The sequence below is a fragment of the Battus philenor genome, unplaced genomic scaffold, assembly GCF_028537555.1.
Source record: "Battus philenor isolate CCGP_79_NKW_IND1 unplaced genomic scaffold, ilBatPhil1.0.hap1 SCAF_7, whole genome shotgun sequence".
Lineage (NCBI taxonomy): Eukaryota > Metazoa > Arthropoda > Insecta > Lepidoptera > Papilionidae > Battus > Battus philenor.
In genome coordinates, this window is record NW_027181737.1 from 11,657,021 (window position 1) to 11,677,967 (window position 20,947).

Here is a 20,947-nt window from a genome sequence, read left to right on the forward strand (position 1 = left end):
AAATTATTGTACTGTATTTATGATTGATAATTTTATACCGAGTGATTGTAAATAGACGTAAGTGCTTTTAAAGCTTTTTACTGACTAATCAGTTATATAATCAGTTATATACCAATTATCAGTATAGCGAAATAAAAGATATATTGGCATGATTTTCAAATTAAATTCTAGTTTCATATTTGATTCAAGCGCGCTTAGAGCTATATTTTATAAGCCGGTAGCATTTCGTATCGATGTTTTTGGATATCAGCCAAATGCTGCCTGGGGAGCGAGTCAGTGCCACGCGGCCGGTGCGCGAATTGATTTGTTTTTGGTTATTGCTTTCGTGGATTTAATTATTTACCTGCACTGATTATACAAAAATTAAATTTTAGTTAAAATAAAGTTAGTCTTATCTTGTTATATATTTCACAGATGTAGTGGAAAGAAAATTTTAATGTAAATTCATTCTATTAGTGTTTTTTTGTCAGTCAGTCTTATCATCTTCATCATCATTTCAGCTGAAGGACATGGGCGTAACTAAGAGATTTCCAAAAGCATCGGTTGGAAGCGTCCTCTATCCAGTGTCTTTTGACGACTTTAACAATCTCGTATTCAGCTTTGTGAGTGGACATCCGACGCTACGCTTGCCTGTTCATCTTCTCCTCGTAGTCCCCGGGTATGAAATGGTAAAGCACTGAAAGCCTAGAACTCTTTAGAGTGACTAAATTCGGAGTCTCCCTCGGAAGCCATTACGTTGTTTATTTCAGCGATAAGTCACCAATCTCTTCAGTCCATGGAAAAATTGTCCGGTCTATGCTTGCATTATTATTCAAAACGCAGAGGATTCAGATTCGAGGTAGCCCAAAAAGCCCGAACGATGTTAATAACCATAATTAAAAATATTAAAAATATCACGGTGCAAGAATGGAAAATTATTAAACTGTTAATAATATAAATAAAACGCTATGTTAGATAGTATTTGCTAATACCTAAATTTGATTAGATATCTTTCTTTGAATGGTCATGTTAGATAAACTATTAAAGGCATCGACGGTTAAAAACCAGGTACGGCGAGAGGGTCGTTGACTCAGGTGAGATTCCTCTCTCCCCACCACCGTAGTGACGTGTCGAGCAACTTTGATCGATTCACTAACTTCGGTTACGATTGTCCGACTCACCGTGTCGAAGGCAAACTAGCTTATTAAAGATTAACACATGGTATGTTTCACAGTTTATCTTGTACTCTTAAAGATGAAAAAACTTGACAATTATCGTAATCAAATCAACTTTTATTTTACTTTCAACTTTTTATCTTTTTATTTGTATAACTTTGGACTAGTGTGACTTTCAAAAATATAAAATTTATTTTATAAAATCGTTTCAAAGATACTCAATTATTTTTTAAACCATCTTTGAAATTAACACAGCTTTAAATTATACAATACTGATATATCTTTAAGTAATATTCATTATGTAGTAACGATTTCAAACAAATTTTACTGAAAAGTAAATTCCGTGAACTATTTCCACTTACGTTATGATATAGTCATGAAAATTTGATTATTCTGTATTTCCCTTTTCAACCACCATACACCATAGATCGCCACGTTGATCGGTTCTGCTAGCCGAGATGCTAGCCGTTCAGCGAAATCCCGCGACCTGTATCATTGGTCTACCTATTTGGTTGCCTAAAAAAAGCGTGACCTTTGCAATTAAGACATTTTTAAGACAAGATGTAACCAAGTATTGTATACTTGGTCAGTTTATAAGGTATTACAAAATGTTTAGTAACGTTTACGTATACATTTTAAAGTGGAATCTCCATATTTATTAAATGTTACAGAAATTAAAATCTTGTTTATTTTGTTTGTCTTTGAAACTAAGTTGCGTTATTTTATCAAATTTTGTTAACCGTGGTCGCTACAATATGGAACACATTTTTCAAAAATTAATGGTTTCCTAAATCATAAATAACTTAATAAAAATATTATAAATTATTGTTTACTATATGTTCGTGTAAATTTTTTCTATTAGAAGTTATATGCTTGTCGCATTCTAATAGAGTTTCAGTGTGATCAATTTATACAGACTGGGAATAGGTGTGAAATCTCTTTGCTTAAAAACATACATATCTTTACCCATTTGTAAATAAAGATTGGAATAGATAATGTGATATAAGAGAATTTTCTTTCATATACAACTACATGTAGGCAATAGAGTCAATTCATTACGTTTTAATATCCAGTGCAGTAGTGGTAATAGTCGGTTTACATTAAATATTCTCTATGACTGTCGGACGACGTTGAAACCTGCAATCATAGGACGGTGCCCCGGTGACGGTCGATACGACTTTAACTTTTTAATTTATTTTGTGTCTTTGAACACTAAAATTAAATGTTTTTTGCCAATGTTGAAATGTTTCTATATAGATTGTTGTCGCTACATTATTGTGTGATACTGCATAAAACAGCAAGAGTTTTTTGCAATATTGAATTTGGAAAAAAAATTAAATATAAATGTAATTATTTTTTAAAGGCCATAAGAATAAAAATGATTTTGTTTTTTGTTAATTGAATATTTGCATTTCTGTTTATATAGTTAAGTAACCAATACAGTTATAGGTACACAAATATCAAAGGTGTGTACATACCTTATTTTCTCTTAATGTATGGTACATCTAAACTCAAAATCGATGGTTTCATATATAGCTAAAAATGCAATGATAATGAACCGAAGCATTTACAAAATGCAGATTACAACGTATTAAAATTAATAATTGTTTACTATCTATTCTTGTAGACTCTGTACTTACAGAAATTATTGGCCTGACACATTCCAATAGAGAAAATAAATTAAAATAACATATTTCGGAGTGATTACACACATACAGAGTGATCGGAAATATGTGTAAACGTTTTAAAGATTTTTGTTCACAAATGAGGTTTTACATCTACAACAAATATTCTACTTTACATATATTTTTTAAAAATATTGGTATTATAGTAAATGTAACTATCCAAAGAAATTTTTTTAGGGAAATTAACTTTGTTAACAAAATGCTTAAATACTTCGCTCAGTCGATTTTATTCCCTATTGGGTTTGTTATAAAAGTTTCCGCAAATCCGCAAACCCACGCCTCAGCATTACGTGATAAGTATCGAACTCAAACTGACGAATTGGTCGAATTCTATCTTTTGCTGATACGAAAGAACTATTTTATTAAAGTCGATACATTTTATATAATATAGAATATGTGACAGCTAAGATGGATCATTATATGCTTCCGAGTATGTGTTGATTTATTTACAAACAATAGTTTTTAGTAATAAAAAAATCCTTATAATAAAGAATTATGTTTAGCCACTAAAAAATAAGGTGAAATTTACATATAATATGGTTGTCATTTATGTTATTTAAATATCTTTTTATAATGACGGTGTAAAGACATGTATAACAAAATATTGAAAATTGATAAAAAATTCAATTTAATATATTGATAGTGTTAATAAAATAGAATTGTCGGTATCAACAATCTGTTAAAATAATATTTTATTTTTGTTGTATATTGGAAATCAAAATTAACTTTTTTGATATTAAAATAAACATATAACATTTCACACAAAACTATACAAGTTATTGATATCTTTATACCTTAAATCTAAGAAATATATCTGATCGGATTGGCTGAAATAAAATGAAAAAATCCGCACGGATCAAATCAGCGTGAAAAACAAATGAGGTGCCTTTATGCACGTCGCATTCACAGTACCCCCCATACATCAAGTTTGCTCGGGTGAAAATATTAAAACAGTCGTTTGGCTTGGCAGCTATCTGCCTTGTCGGCTGTAATCGCCACTGCATTATAGAAGGCTCAATTATAAAAGATATTCAGAGCACAGGAGTTTCGATCAAGTTTCCTGAGTAATTACGCCACAAATAAAGTGTTTTATATCTGCTACTTATGTTTGATACGATAAGTTAAGTATGTCAAATGAATATCATTCGTAATATCATTTGAAATGATCTTGGAAAGTTTTTGTATACAACAAAAACATTCTACGGTTGTTAAAATGTAATCAAATTTAAATTAGGTATTTTAATAACAGTAACTAAAACGTTGAATCAAAAAATATTTATTTGTGCAGTTTAAGATATAAAATAAAGGCGGTAATTTTGAGTAAGTGATCAAAGTCATGATAATTAAATAGAAATAAATTAACATTTTTCTTAAGAATACTTTTTGGTTGAATTACGTACTAGAAATTGTCAGAGGCAAAAGAATAATGTATGCAAAGAAAACGGTATATTCATTAGTATCTTTATTTATTACTTCATTTAAAAGAGCAACTGTTGAGTTTCTAGCCGGCTCATCTCAACAGATCAGTGTTCCGAGTTGGTGGTAGCTTGCTACTTAATGTGAAATTTAGAGACGATTCAAAAGCGCATGGAAATACCTACTTGAATTAAGATATTTTAAATTTTAACATTTTTGAATTTTTGAAACATAGTTTATTATTTCAATATTGTGAAGGAAACTTTTTAATGCATTGAACGTTAAATGTTGTTTCTAATCATAGAGATAATTATATATTTTTTAATTTGTTTACTTTATTACAATTGCAATAAAATAACAGTTAAGAAAAAAAGCATCTTTATACAACCTCAAAGAAATTCAATTGTAATTTTATATGTTTATCGTAAAAATGTAACTTTCTGCTTATACATAACACTGTAAAGAAATTTTGCAAAATTTCTTTTTATTTGTTAATAACAGTAACAAAAACAAAACTTCCCTTATAGTCGGTCATGCACACTTAGTTTTTAAGTCTTAGTTCTAAGTTTACCATAAAGAAATATTATAATTAAAAACAACAAAAAGTTCCCGCATATAACAAACGACCAAAATAAAAGACGAATAGTGAATATTTCATTTCAATAAAATACGTATTGTCCTTTAAAAGAGTGCAAGCGAAACCATGTCATTTATAATAAAAATAATATTGCAGGTCAGCTTCATACGAACTTTCTCACACACGTGCTGAATTTGTTGCCTTGTACAGACGTGCCTCTGTTTCATATAACTTTATTATATTCCAGACGTGACGTATCCTGGGACGTAGAGAAAAATCTTATGCTTTATGACCTAATGCGAGACTAAAGTTATGTAGACCAACAATTTCAACTTAATGAAATAAAGGACATTATTTACTTTATATTGTAAGTCATTTATTAATCATCGGATTATTTTTTTAAGATTTTGTCCCCAAAGATTTATGGGAATTATATTTAAAATAATGTCAGGCAATACGCTAAAGTGACTAGTTTATATAACGGTTAACAAAAATCGGAAAATCCGTATTGGTCATGAGGCAATAAATCTTATTTGTTAAAGACAGTCGCGCCATTTTGTTTTTCTTAGTGTCTGTTGAGATGTTAATGGAAATCGACCAATCGATACAGTTATATTGGTCCATTGATTATTGGCACAGACTAGACTAGCATAAAAGAAACAGATATGTAAATATTTACAATTTTTTAGGATACTAAGTAATAACAGTTATAAATTTGGAAGTTTTGAACCGATTACTATGTAGTTTTCATAGACGCAAAAAAGCCTATTGTAATGTTTATTTACTTAGTTGTTTTTCTGAAAAGTTTTTTCAGAGACGAAAAGTTTGTCGTACAAGAAAACTTTTGTCTGATATCTGTTTATCCTCACTGCTGAGGGTCGTTATCCCCTGGACACAGAGTAATCTTCATCTTTAAAAAATTCCGTAACCTCTTTCTATTTTTAGCTATTTTTAGACGAGCGAATTGCCTCCGACCAACTGGTCAGACTACGACTTATTGGACAATTGCCTTTGAATTTTCCAGTCATCATCTGTTGTTGTTCAAGATTTTGCCGTCTTTTCTGGCTTTGCAGTCAAAGAAACTTAGCACTCGGCGCAAGCAGATGTAGAGATGAAGAACATCTGGTTTTAATATTGCACAGAACAGACTCGTTGATGCGGAGTAAAATGCAAGAAATTCGCAGCATCTTCCTCCTCTAGCACACGTTGAAGGCATCTACATGAACTCTATTTCTTTCAAGGTCCACCATTTCTGACCCATAGCTAAATTCACAGAAGATCAAGAAATTTATTAACAGACATTTTTTTATTGCTTCTCTTTATTTTTTGCCAAAGATATACCCTTTCCTTTTTCTTTTTCACGTGGTCCTTTGTTACCGTTTATATTACCTATGGAAAAACACCCATGTGTGATATCTGGACCTAGTTAATAATATTCAATAATACTTTTACGAACAAACTGAACAGGATCGATATAAACAGTACCGTTTTTATTTTGCTAATTTATTTACTTATATATACTTTGCAGTTCCTTCATCATTATTATTCCTATATTACATTATTATTCATTTTTAATTAAAAATGAATATTAACTTTTTTTCTTGAAGTGAAAGCGGATAAATCCAAATATAAGATGTTGCTATAAAATGATATTTAGACGTTTTCATTTACGTGCTACAGCATATGAAAATATTAAACAATTTTTGCATTTTTCCAAAAGCGTAGTTACACATTTCTACTTCGCTGCCGTCGAAGTATTCCCTAGTAATCTATTTGATTGACCTAAATATTGAAGTGAAGCGTGATTTGAATTTTCAAACTACTTTCGTCTTCATCTATTTTAACTGTGAACTATTTAGTTATATATAGAATATCCCCATGTTACTGTTACTGTACTGTTATTTTTAAATTTTCGGAGAATTATTGTTCCACCTTAATTCCTATTTACTCACTTTCAAAATCTTAAATTGAAAATTGATATTATTATTATTTTTAAAGTTTGTAGTACAAATAAATACACATGAATAATTTTCTGTGTATCATATAATTAAATCGGAAACAAAAAATATAATGATATATAAGTACATAGATAGAAATTTTATTGAAACGTGAAGTACCAGGCTAGCATAACAAGTACGGTGTCTTCCTTCGAGAGCTGCTGCAAGGACTTGATACGTGTCCCCTCTTCATTCGAGTGGCCCCTTGACTGCGACACAGCCTGCATCATAAGCTTATAAGTCACGTCTTTCTTTTGTGCAAGGTATCGCCAACGTGAAATTCCTTTCGATTTTCGGAATAACGTACGATAATAATATTCAGAAAATCTTTAGTTTTCTGCATATTTTAGTATTATGCTCTATTCGCCGGACATAAAACGGTACTCTTTCAAACTGCTTTTGTTAACAATTAAAGGTAAAAGCTACTTATATTAATGGCAAAAATGCATGGAAATTTAAATGCAGCTACTTAAAAAAATGGAAAAATGTAAATAATAAATGTATTTTTATCAAATATGTGTTTATCATAATCTTTTCTTTTGACGAATCATGTCATATTTTTTGATACTTTTTCCGAAGTACTTGTCATCATTAGGCGAGAAACGAATGAAGACACAGGCTAAACAGGAATCATTGCTTCTCGCATTTAAGCAGGCCAAATCGAAGGTTTATTAAGAATCGGTACAAAAATACGACAAGTCGTAAAGAAAATATAGGCAATTGACATAAGAGTAAAAAAGCGTCCGTACCGTGCAAACGATAAATGTAAACGAATCCTTACCTGAGTGATAACTTACCAATGATATAAATTTCATTTTCTGGTATTAACACTGTCCAGAAACAACAATAGCTAATGATTATATTTCCAGCTATTCTAAAAATGCTTAGTTAATATTGAAATTTTTGTATTTATTACTAAAAACTTTTTATAACAACATCGGTATTTTTAATATTTATTTTACACGGATAGTTAATTTAATGAAATTTGAACACCAAGTGTGTTTGTACTTTATTTTAGCGCAAGAAAATTTGTGTTTTTATTGAGCTAAACAGTAAACAAAAACAAAGATATTGTTAAACATACTATCACCATTATCGTTGTCATTTCATCATGTATACAGCTGGATATTGACCTCCCCCTGTTGACTTTTTTGGACAACTTTATCTGTCCACCGTGTAGCTGGATGTTCTTTTTGTCAGTGGTCTCTAGTCCAGAACTATAAGGCATCAGCGGTCATATATATATTCTCTAGTGTTATAAACAGATAATTATTTTTCACTTTACCGGGTTTTTATTAATTAATAAGTATTTTCAACAATCAAGCCAACTTCGAAGTTTTAATAGGAACACTCATTAACTTCTATTATTGACGCTTTTGAAAATAATGAAAATTTCAGTTCATTAGTGAGTTTTTATATCGGCTATTCTCCTTTCCTTTTGTTAAGTTATTAATCGCTTTTGAAATATAATCATCGTGGCCTATTCTTAATTTTGAGGTAATAATTAGGGATTATTTTTTGGTGAAAATTAATTTATCATTTTATACGATCCAAATATATATAATAGTCATAAACGCGTATTATTGCTTAAGAGGGATCTGTTAACTGTTGGAATTATAAAGTTGGTTATAAAAATTGTTCTTAAAAATAACGATATTTTTAACCCAATAAGACGTTTATCCAGAATTAAAAATATACACTGTATTGATAAAACCGGTACGGGTAAATAAAACCGCTGATTTATGTTATTGTTTTTTTAAATAATTATTATAATATGTAAATGAGAAAGTTGCCAATTTGTTTCTTTAATTAACTATTATATTTATGCGAAACGATTTTAAATTAATAAAAATGCATTTTTTTATAGAATAATCCAATTTAATAGTAGATAAAAGATAAAAGTTTTCTATACCAACATAAAGAACTCATTAAATTTATAATGTGAATTCATTTTAAGTCCATTTGTTTGTTACAATACGAGTATACAATTCGATTATAAGTAACTTTTGATGATTCTTATTTCGTAATTTGTAATGTTACTAACTTTAAATACGTTTGGTTATTTCCTTTATTACTAGTACGTATTTTTTATTCCTTAATATCAATAAAGAGAACAAAGTGAATATTTCATTGTAGATTGTATTTGTCGATATTATAGTTTTAAAATTTTATTTCGTGCAAACATAGGTAAGGGTTAACGGATACGTCAATTTCTCCATAGATCCATTATCTTTAAATAACAAATAATTATTGGCAGGCTTTATGATCACAGCCATTCAATGTCTGATCTAAATACTAATAAGCAAGTTTTGCTTACTCCTTAAGGATTAATTTTTACTGAAAAGCGGAAAAGTAATTACTATTATATGTACGCCCTTATAGTTTTCGTTGCTTACTAGAAAAATTAGGCCAGTGGAACCTACTAAATGGGCAGAATCATTTCTTGACTGCTTACCAAGATGATTAATATCTAGTGAGAAATATAGCAATTAGCCATAGAAAGTTCTCTGCTAAACACAGGCATCCCCCATAGATTTCAAATAGAACTTCTGCGTTTGCCGGGCTGCGGTTTCCACTCCAAAACATTAGAGCCCCGGCTATCTGTTTTGTCGCTTGCCATTTGAACTTGCTAATCTGTTGGGCTATAGCGATTAAGAAGTCCCAAGCGTAGTCCTCTTCACGGTTTGTTGAGCAACAGTAAATTTACCAATGCCAAAGAGAGACCACTTTTCACTGCCGCAAGTCATCACCCGTAACACATAAGCTGTAGATGTTCGTCTCAAGCACAAAGGAATATTGGACGAGAAGATGTTACAATAAGTATGATAAAAAAACCTAAAAAGTTCAATGAACTAAAAGTCAAACTCTTTATTTATATACCAACTTTAATTTATATACGATACGTATCGTATGTACTTTATGCAGTACACTATGTACCAGAGGTCGCCAAGCTCCTTAATAGTTTAAGCCATAATAAATAAAAATTTTTGCGAGCCGCAATTTAATACGTATTTAAAACACGCAAACGAATATTTAAAAAAAATATATATATTAAAGAAATTATATGAGAAAAGTACAAAATATGTGTATTGAAATTAGAACAGCACTTCTATTAATATACTTCATATGGGTTTAGTTAATTATGATCGGTTTGGATTTCGATAATTTTATGGTGGAATAATAATAATTATTATTCAGATATTTGTATCGATTCCATAGGAGCTGATAAAGGTTATATAAATTTAAATATTGCAACAATTCTACAATCAATCGGAGCAAAAAATAATCGTTCAAAGAGCCGCATGTGACTCGCGGACCGCAGTTTGGTCACCCCTGCTTGCCAACTGTATGCATTATATTTAATGCTATAAGAATATTATTCAAACATGTAGACACTCTTATTACTCACACTTAGCATACACACTCCGAAGTCACTTTGATAACATCCTATCCTTTGGTTCGTTTAAGTCTATTAGTGTAAGTTTATTTAAATTGATGATAATATGTGCTTCGTAATTCGTCGACGTCATTTTAGCCCAAAAACGCCCACTGAAAGGCACATGAGCCTCCCACAAAGATATCTATGCAGGATATACCATAAACGCCACGATTGGCAGGCGGGTAAGCGATCATAGTGTGGGTATTACGGTATGCAGAGTACACTGCTAATCATCCTCTGGAAACTTGTTTGTAGTTGGAGTTGTATATAAAATAATGTTTAAGTTCTGTTATATATGTTTTGTAAGCTGTTAAGGACATTGGTAATATAAAATAAATGTTATTATATTTTCTACATCGATGTTATAATCAAAGGTGAAAGACATTGTAGCCTAGAAAAGCACTGGCAATGTCATGGTTACAAAGATGTAGTATTTTGAATAGGTTTTTCTAAGTACTTTCGAAAAGTATAACATACGTTGAAATATGTATACACAGATTTCTACTGGGTTCGGAACATTACAACTTCAGACTTACGCATACAGAATATGGGTTTGATATTTTATATTCACGCGATTCATTTGAATTATATATAAGATCACTACTGTTCATATACGGTTTAGTAAAATCAGAAATTAAAAAAAATTAAATATGTGTTGTTTTCGTTCCTAGTACGTATACACTATACAGTATGTTGTATTCATTGCTTTATCTTGTCAGTGACAGAAAACTCGTGTATCAGATGTACGAAATTAATAATTAAAAAGTTAAAAGAAGTAAAAAAACATAGTTTGAGCACAAAATTAATTAAATGTTGAGAACTTACACTGCATCGACTTTTAAATTCTTACCCTCTTTGCCGGATTTAATAGGCGGAAACGGACGCGTAACACCACTCTCCCCCCGGTCCTATCGGGTACCTTATACGTTAATACCCCGGCCCGAGATGGGACTTAGCAAGCTAAACTGATGTTAAGTTGGTGCTTATCGAGTCCGCGGTTATCTTAGATAGCGCAATTATTTCCTGCAGTACAAGAATTTTAATGTTTTTGTTAGAAAGAGGTGATAGCTTAACGGATTTATTAGAATACTGCGTTTCCTCCGCTTGCTTTTTCGGACGCCGCCTTCTGTGGATATCATTTCATTAAATCCATCCAATTTTAATAGTGGAAATCCCGTGAAATCCACAAATATTTATTTCATCTGATTGGGAGGTTGGATGTTGATACATCGATTATATAAGGACTCTTCCAAAGGAGACCTCCACTTGGGCTGCCACTCGAAATGCGTTTACTGAATATTCAGGCTTTCAAAAGCGTATTTCTTCTAGTGATACTAATCTTTGTCTTCGTCTAGTTTAATAATAGTTTTTCTATCGTAAAAAGCTCTCGATATTTACATAACTAGATTTCAATGATACTTTCATTACACTATAAATAGGGATTTTTAATGAAATTTAACTAATTCTTACATAACAAATAGTAGTTTGGTAATAAGCGGTATAACTCTTGCAAGCAAACAATGCGATGTGACCCGTTTTCCTATCAATTATCGACGTTTGGCTTCACCCGGCAGTGAGCATTGTTCGCGAAAGGAATCTGTTTCAGCCGCTAAATTAATGGCGCCAATTAATGGCAGCGCCGGCCGGTCGCTAATGCTCCCTTTTATCAATTCTGTTTAGCTGGATTGTGTTACACCTGATGTCAAGTAGAGTGTGCGGTAATGTTTTGATATTACTTAATTAATGTCTACTTAAACTTGCAGGCGAGTTTTTTAAAACCTTCACTGTTATTTTGAAGGATGTCTCCGAAGATCTGGAGAACACTAATTTTTTAAAAAATAAATTACATTCCTTCCGTTTTCAACATTTATTTTTCATATTATTTTAAAAAGGGAACCTTATTTATTACACTCTTTAGACAACTGTAGCAAATAGAATTGACAGGAACTAAGCTTGAAGGCGAGAGCCAGGAACTGTTAAAAAATCTTTTCTCATTGAGAAGTCATTAGCTGTTACTCTGTTTCAGCGGCCGCTACATGGAACGATTTTGCTCAATAGACCTCGACATTGATCCTGTTTCGAGTTATTATTTTAATTGCTTATAAAACTTCGAGGGAGCCCAAGAGTGAAACTTCTGCTCGATAGCTGTCATCGGTCTATAATATACTAGACGAGCGCGCCTAGTATATCAGTGTAAACTCTCGCATCCATGTCCGCCGGAATGTCTAGGGCCGAAAAGCGCGCAAATACCGTCCACGCCTCGAAGGGTATCGTGCGATATCCGCAATCCTACTAAGATCAGTAGCGTATAGAAAAACCATATGTTTTTACTGATTTTAGTTTTACCACATTGAACAACTAGCCTTTTTGTCTACACGGGTGCTAAAAGACGTATGGTGCATATAAGACTACAGGCCCTGCCACCCCCATACAGACACGGCGAACTTCCTTCTTGAGTCCCACAAGATTACATAGGTGACGAGGAGGTAAAAGTACTCTTCGAAACTCCTACGGCTGGCCAGAGTTAGGCCGAAGTACTTCATGTTATCTGTAGCTTTACAGAGTGAAGTATGAGACCACGCAAGCTTACTTAATTACCGACTATTAAATTTAACGATGCTTTAACTAGTTACGTCATAATTTATAATTAACTTGACCGAACTGACCTACGAGACAGACCTCACAACTATCTGGTTGATTTATATTATCATCTCTACACAAGTCATTTCATTTATCTCAAATTTATATAAACCTGTACACGATAAATGAATCGAATAGTCAGTATGTAAACCTTCAACTTGGAATCAATGGCATCCATTACGATCCTAAGTTGTTTCGGTCTATAAATACAGCTGGCGACAGCTGATTTCATAGCGAAGTGGTGCGTATAATAATATTATAAAAAGGCTTTGACGAAACACATTGTAAGGCATCTAAACATTATACTAATGACGAATTCTAATTTTTTATCGGATTCAATTCCTTTATTTTATAATAATTTTGACTCGTCATAATAATATGATTTATTATTAACCATTTTAAAATGTGTCTGATCTATAGGATGTTTGAAGATTTTAAAAGATTTTTCTAGAAATTACGAATAGAGTATAGATATAATATGTGATTGTGTAGATTAAAAAAATTAAGAGGTTTTGTTAATTATAATTTTTTTTTCAAACCTAATGTCATCGTATATAAATTAGTAACAATTTTTACTTCAACGCTAAGTTTGTTTTTTAAATTGTAATTAATAAGTATTTCAAAAATTTTAAAAATAATAGGCTTATTTTTACTTATAATTTTTATTGAATAATATTTCAACTTGACTAAATTTAACACATGGCTTAGCATATATTAAAGATTATAAGAAAATTCTTAAACAAAAAAATTGTAACCAATATTAAATATTTATTTATTATTTACCTTATTAAAGTTTTAGTTATTTACCTTTTCGAAAAAGAGTCTATTTTAATATTTACTTCTCGGTGTTCTAATTAAGTCTTCGATAAAAATTGAATGAGTGACTTTTACACAATTTTAATTTCTTCACTTTGCAAATTCTGAAAGCTTGTTAAGCGCCGTCGATAAGCTCGAAGGATGTCCTGGTATAAAACTGCAATTAACTATTACATTGACACTTTCGCTGTCTTTAAAATAGGATCGCAGGCAAATAAGGTTTAAGATCTGTTAAAATTATACCGCACTGAAATGCGGTGAAAGATATTTAATATACAACGTTAACTAAATTTACGTTTTTTGACCGTTTCATAGAGACAATAATACTTCACCCTTAAGGTCAATAACCTGCTTATTACAGTTTGGGGGAGGGTTTGTAAAATAAAATGCATTAAATACATTCACTATATATAGGGGGTGCATAATGCTGCCGTGATGGACAACAACAAGCGCAATCAGTCAAGCATAAATTCAGATCATTTTTATTTTTTTTGTAATACAATAATTACGAATGACATTTTATAATAACAGATGCAGCAGTAAAATCATTATTTACGTCTATTAGAATTTCTATTACTTATCACGTTGTCAGCATTAATAATTATATATAAAAAGTTTAATTTTGGAAATTATTTATTTGTTATTATTTTCGAAACCCATATTTGTACTTCATATGAAAAATGTCGGAAGAGATCAGTTTCATACAAGCTAAAATCAGATAAAGTTCCCCTATACTTCAACGTAAAGTTACGAATTACAAAATTACAAATACATCCTGATCTGAGTAGAATCCAAAACATTTTCACTCGGGTCTTTTTATGGTCACTTTTACAATATTCGACATAGAACAATTTACTCTTAAACTCAATTTTTATTCAAGATCCTTTCATAAAATTGTAATTTTGTTTTAAATTATTTTATTCATGAACTATTTAAATTTATTAAGCCTTAAGGTTTTGAAGTGCAGACGACGGACCAGCAAGTGTAGCGTACGACGTCCACCTACAAGGAATATAGACGGCCCTGTTAAAGTTTTCAGAAGACGCTAAATGCAGGCCGCTTCCTGCTGTTCCTATTGGAAATCTATTGTGGTGGCCTATATCTAGCAGTAAACCACCTAAGGCTGAAATTATGAATTCAGAATGGAATTTAGATACATCACCTGATGATGTATTACCGCACCGTATCGTTACATGAAGGCAAGTAAATCTAACATTAAAAGTTTAATTTCAAAAAGTAATTTTGAATTTTAAGTTTTTAATTATATAAGTACCATACTCATCGGACGAACTAAATTTCAAAGTCTTTAACACCATCGTGCACAGCATCTTAAAAATTTTACGAAATAGAAGAGCCTAAAAGATGATAGAAGAATCTGATGTGTTTAGCCAGGGCCCCCAGTTATGAGGAAGAAGAAGAGGGATCTATGCTATGTTACATACACAGAATCAATTTGTTTTTTATTAAAAGTTTAGCGAAATCTATAACCACCGATTCACTGCTAGCTTTAATATACGAAAAAACAATAGAAAGCTCCTATTGTACGCAGGAAGATTAGTTAAAATTTAGGTGGCCCTTATTCAAAAATAAAGGGTTCCAGAAATAATTAAACCTTTTTCAAAATTTGGATTACATACTCGTATAACGATTAAATAATTTTTACTATCTAACCCTGCAGACCTTGTACTGCCAGAAGTTAATGGTTGTCGCATTACAATAGAATAAAATACCTTATTGCAGAGTATTTTAAAATGATAATTTTATGCAGAATGATTAGAAATAGGTTCAATAGCTGTAGAGCTTTTTGCTGACAAATGAGCTATAGATAATATAAAGCTTTGATACAACTAATCGATTTGTATAAGAAAAATTAATAAAACTGCGAAAGCTCTGTGAATGTAAAAAACTTATTATTCTATTCGAGACATGAGAATGTGATGTTATTGGTATGAATAAAACATAAAATAAATCTACAAAATTTGACTTACGACCTTCCGGTTCGGCGCATTAAACCGGTAGTCGGTTCAAACCCTCCTCCCCCGTACATTCCCTTCAGTCGCCATCAAATCGTCGGCGGAGTAGCATGTTCGCTTATTTTTAACAAGTTCTGGCTAATTCCGCGACTCGTTTGAAATATCGCTAAGTTTGCTTTTAGTTTTTTCCTTAGTTCCCTAGCAATGGAGATGCCTTGTGCTCCGGTCTAGTGTATATTTTAGTATAGTATCGTGTGTTCAGTACTGTGTTTGTGTTTTAACGTATTTTCTTGTGACAGTACGGATGTGTTGAATGTGGATTGAATTTAAACTACGTTATGCTAGCAAGGCTATCGTCACCTGAGAATATTTAGATATATTTCTAGATTTTTTCGTAAATTGAATGGAAAATATGTAAGTGTTTTTTTAATATTTATTCATTTACATATTTAGGTAAGTTATAACATTATAATAAAATTTAGTTGCTTTTGTGTTGCTAAGTTAGGAGTTTTTTTACACAGGTTTTTTTATAATAAAAATTATTTGACTAAAACTACTAGTCCTTTTCAATATATTAAAGTTTCTAGACGTAAAAATTGTTGTACCATACGTTATTGTAATTTTATCACGGAAGAAAATTAACTAACTAGAAAAATAATGAATGTTATTTGTAAATTATTAACTTTCTTAGATAAGTATTTAATGTAAATTTAAACATAGCGTTTGACGATTTAAACAATCTCGTTGGAGTCTTTTACTAGAGCAACGAGTTTCTAATTCAAACAACCAAACGTTGCTACGCCTGGAGAGTGCTTTATTTTAATGTTTAATGCTTATTTCACTATTATTCTAAAGTAGATGTATATACATTGTGTGATATATATTTTAAAATTATCATATAACAATATTAGTTGAATTGTTATTTTTAAACGACTGTTTCATCATCTATAGAGTAAGAAATGAACTCGAAATGCGTTGTTTATTGTTTTTCAATATGAATTTATTAAGAGAATATAAAAATGATGTTTATGCAAATAAGTCTTACGAGGTTAATAAAAGTTACAATCAGATAATATGGCGGGCGCTTCCCTGTTTTATTTATTTATATACAAAAGCTACTTATATTTACATATCTACGGAATTTATTTTTAAATTTTTATGTTTAAATGCGTTACATTTCTTAACTAGTACTCGAAACTGTAACAGGTCACCGCTTGTTAAGTTCCACGTTAATATTCAAAACAAAAATATTTTAGATATTCAATTATTTACGTATTAGCGTATACGTAAATGTTATTTTTTAAATGTATAGATAATATGTATTCCAAACTTACTGTTTATGTTTATTTAAATTTAGAATTAAAACATACTATATTTTACAACATTTTTACTAAATACATGTAAACTTTTGTGACAATGTTAATTGTAATTAAAATTTCCGTTGCATCATACCTAATAAGTCAAAAAACCGTAATAATTTTTTAGATGAAAAGTTATATTTAGATAGGATATGGATACGATGTCATAAGAACAGAGCAGCAATAATCCTATTGGAACGAACTCTCCCTTGAATAATATACGACTGTACTTGGAAGACGCTGTAGGCAGGAGGGATCAGGTGCAATGCTTCGCACCTGCGGACCCACCTCTATATATGTCTCATATATTTATGACACTATTTGTTTAAATAACTCAAGTTTATAACTTAAACTTTAATATGAAATACAGTAAAGTTTTTATATATTTTTTATAAAAAAATATTTTCAAATAAACTTTTAAATATACAGTTAATTCCTTTAGGGAGAATATTTTAATTTAACTAAAGGCACACCTTAAAATATTCTACAAAATAAAATGTAATATTTTGCGTGGACTAACAGTAATTTTAATTTAAGTAACGTCTTCGTTATTCCCAAGACGAATTATTAAATCATCTTTAAAAAAAAAGTTTTATTTGTATTAGTTTGAAAATTGAGGGCAATTACGATTTATCTAAACAAATATTTTTTTTAAAATTTTTGCATGAAATATAATTGTTACTCTGTCTCTTTTTGTTTAAAAGAGAAAATTATATATAGCATTGTTGGAATGATGTGTCAGGTTTTTTATTATTTTGCTTATTCAGTTTTTATTAAACCTTATGTAAAGCATGAAATATGGACATAAAAAACAAAGTGCGTGGTTGTTCTCCACCTTTATGCAAACATTTAGTTTAAAAGTTAGTAAGATTGATTACAATCAAACATTACTCCATTCTCACCATTGTGTTGCGTGTTTTGACCTTTCAAGGTCTCAAAGAAACGTTAGTCACCTTGGTACTGCAATGTTTATGTACTTATTACTTCTATTTTATGAGTATTCAACTTTATTTTGAACTTTTTGGATCGCGATTCAAAGATTTAAAATTTTCAAGATATAATTTCCTTGTACACAATTTTTATGAACGACACCATACACGCAGATCGTGTAATTGCGTATTTTTCTCTCAAGCATGGCATATTCATTAATATATAGCATAATCGATAATTTTATAATCAGATCCTAAGTATTATATTATTTTATTACAGGAATATTTAATATTGTTCTTAATTGTAAACGTGTTTGTTTTTTTTTTGAACGTATGACTTTCAGACTTTGCAGATAGAAATTTTAAACCTTTTAAACCGAAAAAATCATCTTCTTTATTAACTTCTTTTACTTTAATTCTTTGAAAATCATTAAAGCCCTCTTAGAATTACGAACATAAATATATGAATTAGTTTTATTAAAATTTGTAAAAGTTTCTTTTTAACTTCTCTTTTTTAAAAAGTTCGTTTAGGGAATAATATTATTTTGTATGAAAACAAAAACTTCATGTCTCTATAGTAACAGCGCTTAGTATGAATTCCGAATTTAGGATTATTTAAAGAAGTGTTTTAAGTCATTGATTAAATCGTATAAATCCTACCAAAACATTTACAGACATTATGAAACAAAATGTTGCGTCATTGCAGTTGTAAAAAGAGCTTTGTAATGAGTTTACTAAAATAATTAACTCAAGCATCTTCTTTAGTGAATTATAATTATATGTGGAAATTTAAAAGCGTAGTGGTTACAAAACACGTGTCAACGTTTGTTTATAAACACTTACTGAACTGAAAGTACACCTTAGCCTTTAGCAGTGTATTTTTGCTTTAAACAATAAAAGTGGCCAACTAACCACTAACAAAGCAAAGGACTTTGAGCGCAGACTATTCGGAACACGGCTCCTAACTTTTAAATAGTTGTATTCCGAAATAGAGTACACAACGGTGAGTACGGAGTGCGAAAACAAAAGGGCAGTATCGACCAAACGCAAAGCGAGAGGGTGGGGGCCGCCCCTCGTGAGTCATGAAGCAGGACCCTTGCACGTAGGTATTGCGGTGCCCTAAGCACTCAGAACGGCATGCACTCTTCGTATATATTGATCCGGGGTTTTTGACCCTCTAATGTTCAACATACTTTCAGTTGCTTCCTTACTGAAGTCAAATATAAAATTTGTACGAGATTAATTTTTGTATAACTTTTTAACTCTTTGTTTTTTTTATTATTTATTGCATTTATAATTAATAAGTATTGTATTCGTCATCGTGGCGATCTTTGGCGGAGGGCTGTTTGCAGTGGAAGTCCATCGTCTGATAAGAAGCTGGTGAAGTCTTTTATGAAGACTTAATACCCTTATATATAGATCATTATGGTATCGTCCTCGATTTAAAGAGGATTAACATAATTTGTCAAATATTTTTAAAGACAGACGTCATTAGGTTTATTGTTAGATTAGGGTTAATCTAAATTGAAATACAAACAAATATATTATAATAATATATTTCTTTAATCTACAAACTTTGCCATTGCTTCAAAATATGTATAGAATATTATATAGGGCGTATTTATTATATTCGAGCAGTATAAATATTTAAAAAAAATTGTTAACATACAATCTTAATATGTACGCAAATATAGTGATAGGACAGATAGTGGCTAATTAGAGAAAAATAATAAAAAAAATGTCAACGTTTTTTAAATTATTGCCCTTTGATACCAAAAGCGAATAGAGTTTTTAGATGTATTATTTGTTTTTGGTTTCATATCATATAATGTCAAATAGATTGAAGCAATAATAAATAGTATTTCGTAAATTTTACAAAACTTTTACATTAATATTTCGTTAACAAAAATAATCTACATATTACACAGTATAACACTAAATATAATACAAATATTGACTTTTGTCATTAAAAATAAATTGCGTCGTTTGCATACTGCTCAATTTCAATTGTTCGGCGACATTTAAACGAACACAACTTGAAAAGGCGATAAAGATCAAAGCGTTTACTCCTTTCCGATGCACGACGCAGAACGATACGTAACGAATTTGTTCACATTAGTACTTTTGTTGTACCTTAAACAAGGTCCCCTTAGTCGGGACGCAGGGAACCCGCTCAGTTATGAGTGAAATCGGCATTAGCGACGGCTGGGGGAGAATGCCTGGCTTCGTGAATAATATAGCGCCATCTGTATGCGGCTCGCGTTACACAGGGACTTATCAAGTTTTTTTTGAACAAAGTTCTTTTGATTGCGCGGGATGCGTATTTTTGGCATCCACGCGTCCTTTGTCGGTAAATTACAAAGTTTTCGTAGTCGTATTGAATTTAAACAAAGTTTGATGCTAGTTTAAACGGATTGCTTAGTAATATTAATATTAATGTTGCAGTACTGCGTTGTAAAATCGCTTGAATTTTGAGTATTAAAATGACATTAACACCTTATTTTAAAAATAATTCTAGTCGGTACAAATATCTATATGAGAATTGTAGCTAGAACTTTTTCAGAAGATTTAAAAAAAATGAAATTGTTATAATGACCAGAATTGAGTAAATGTAGCCAAAGCTCACATTGCTTTATTTAGGAGCCTCGCCGCAACATACACACTTTATAGTAAATACTTTGGTTCGTTTGTTGTTACTCGTATATAGAGCCAGTACATATATAAAGAAGACGATATAATTATATAATAATTATACGGTAGTAAAAACTATAACTATAACTAAAACATAATTGACTATATGGCCTGAAATATGTCAAGAATCAATAATCAAAAAGATTACTAACAATTTGTGAAGTGTAAGAAGTGTCTGTAACTAAATATAAATATTACAACAAAAAATATTTTGTCATTGAATGATTGTTAAATACATATTAATATGGAAATTAGTAAGAAATTTTCTTTAA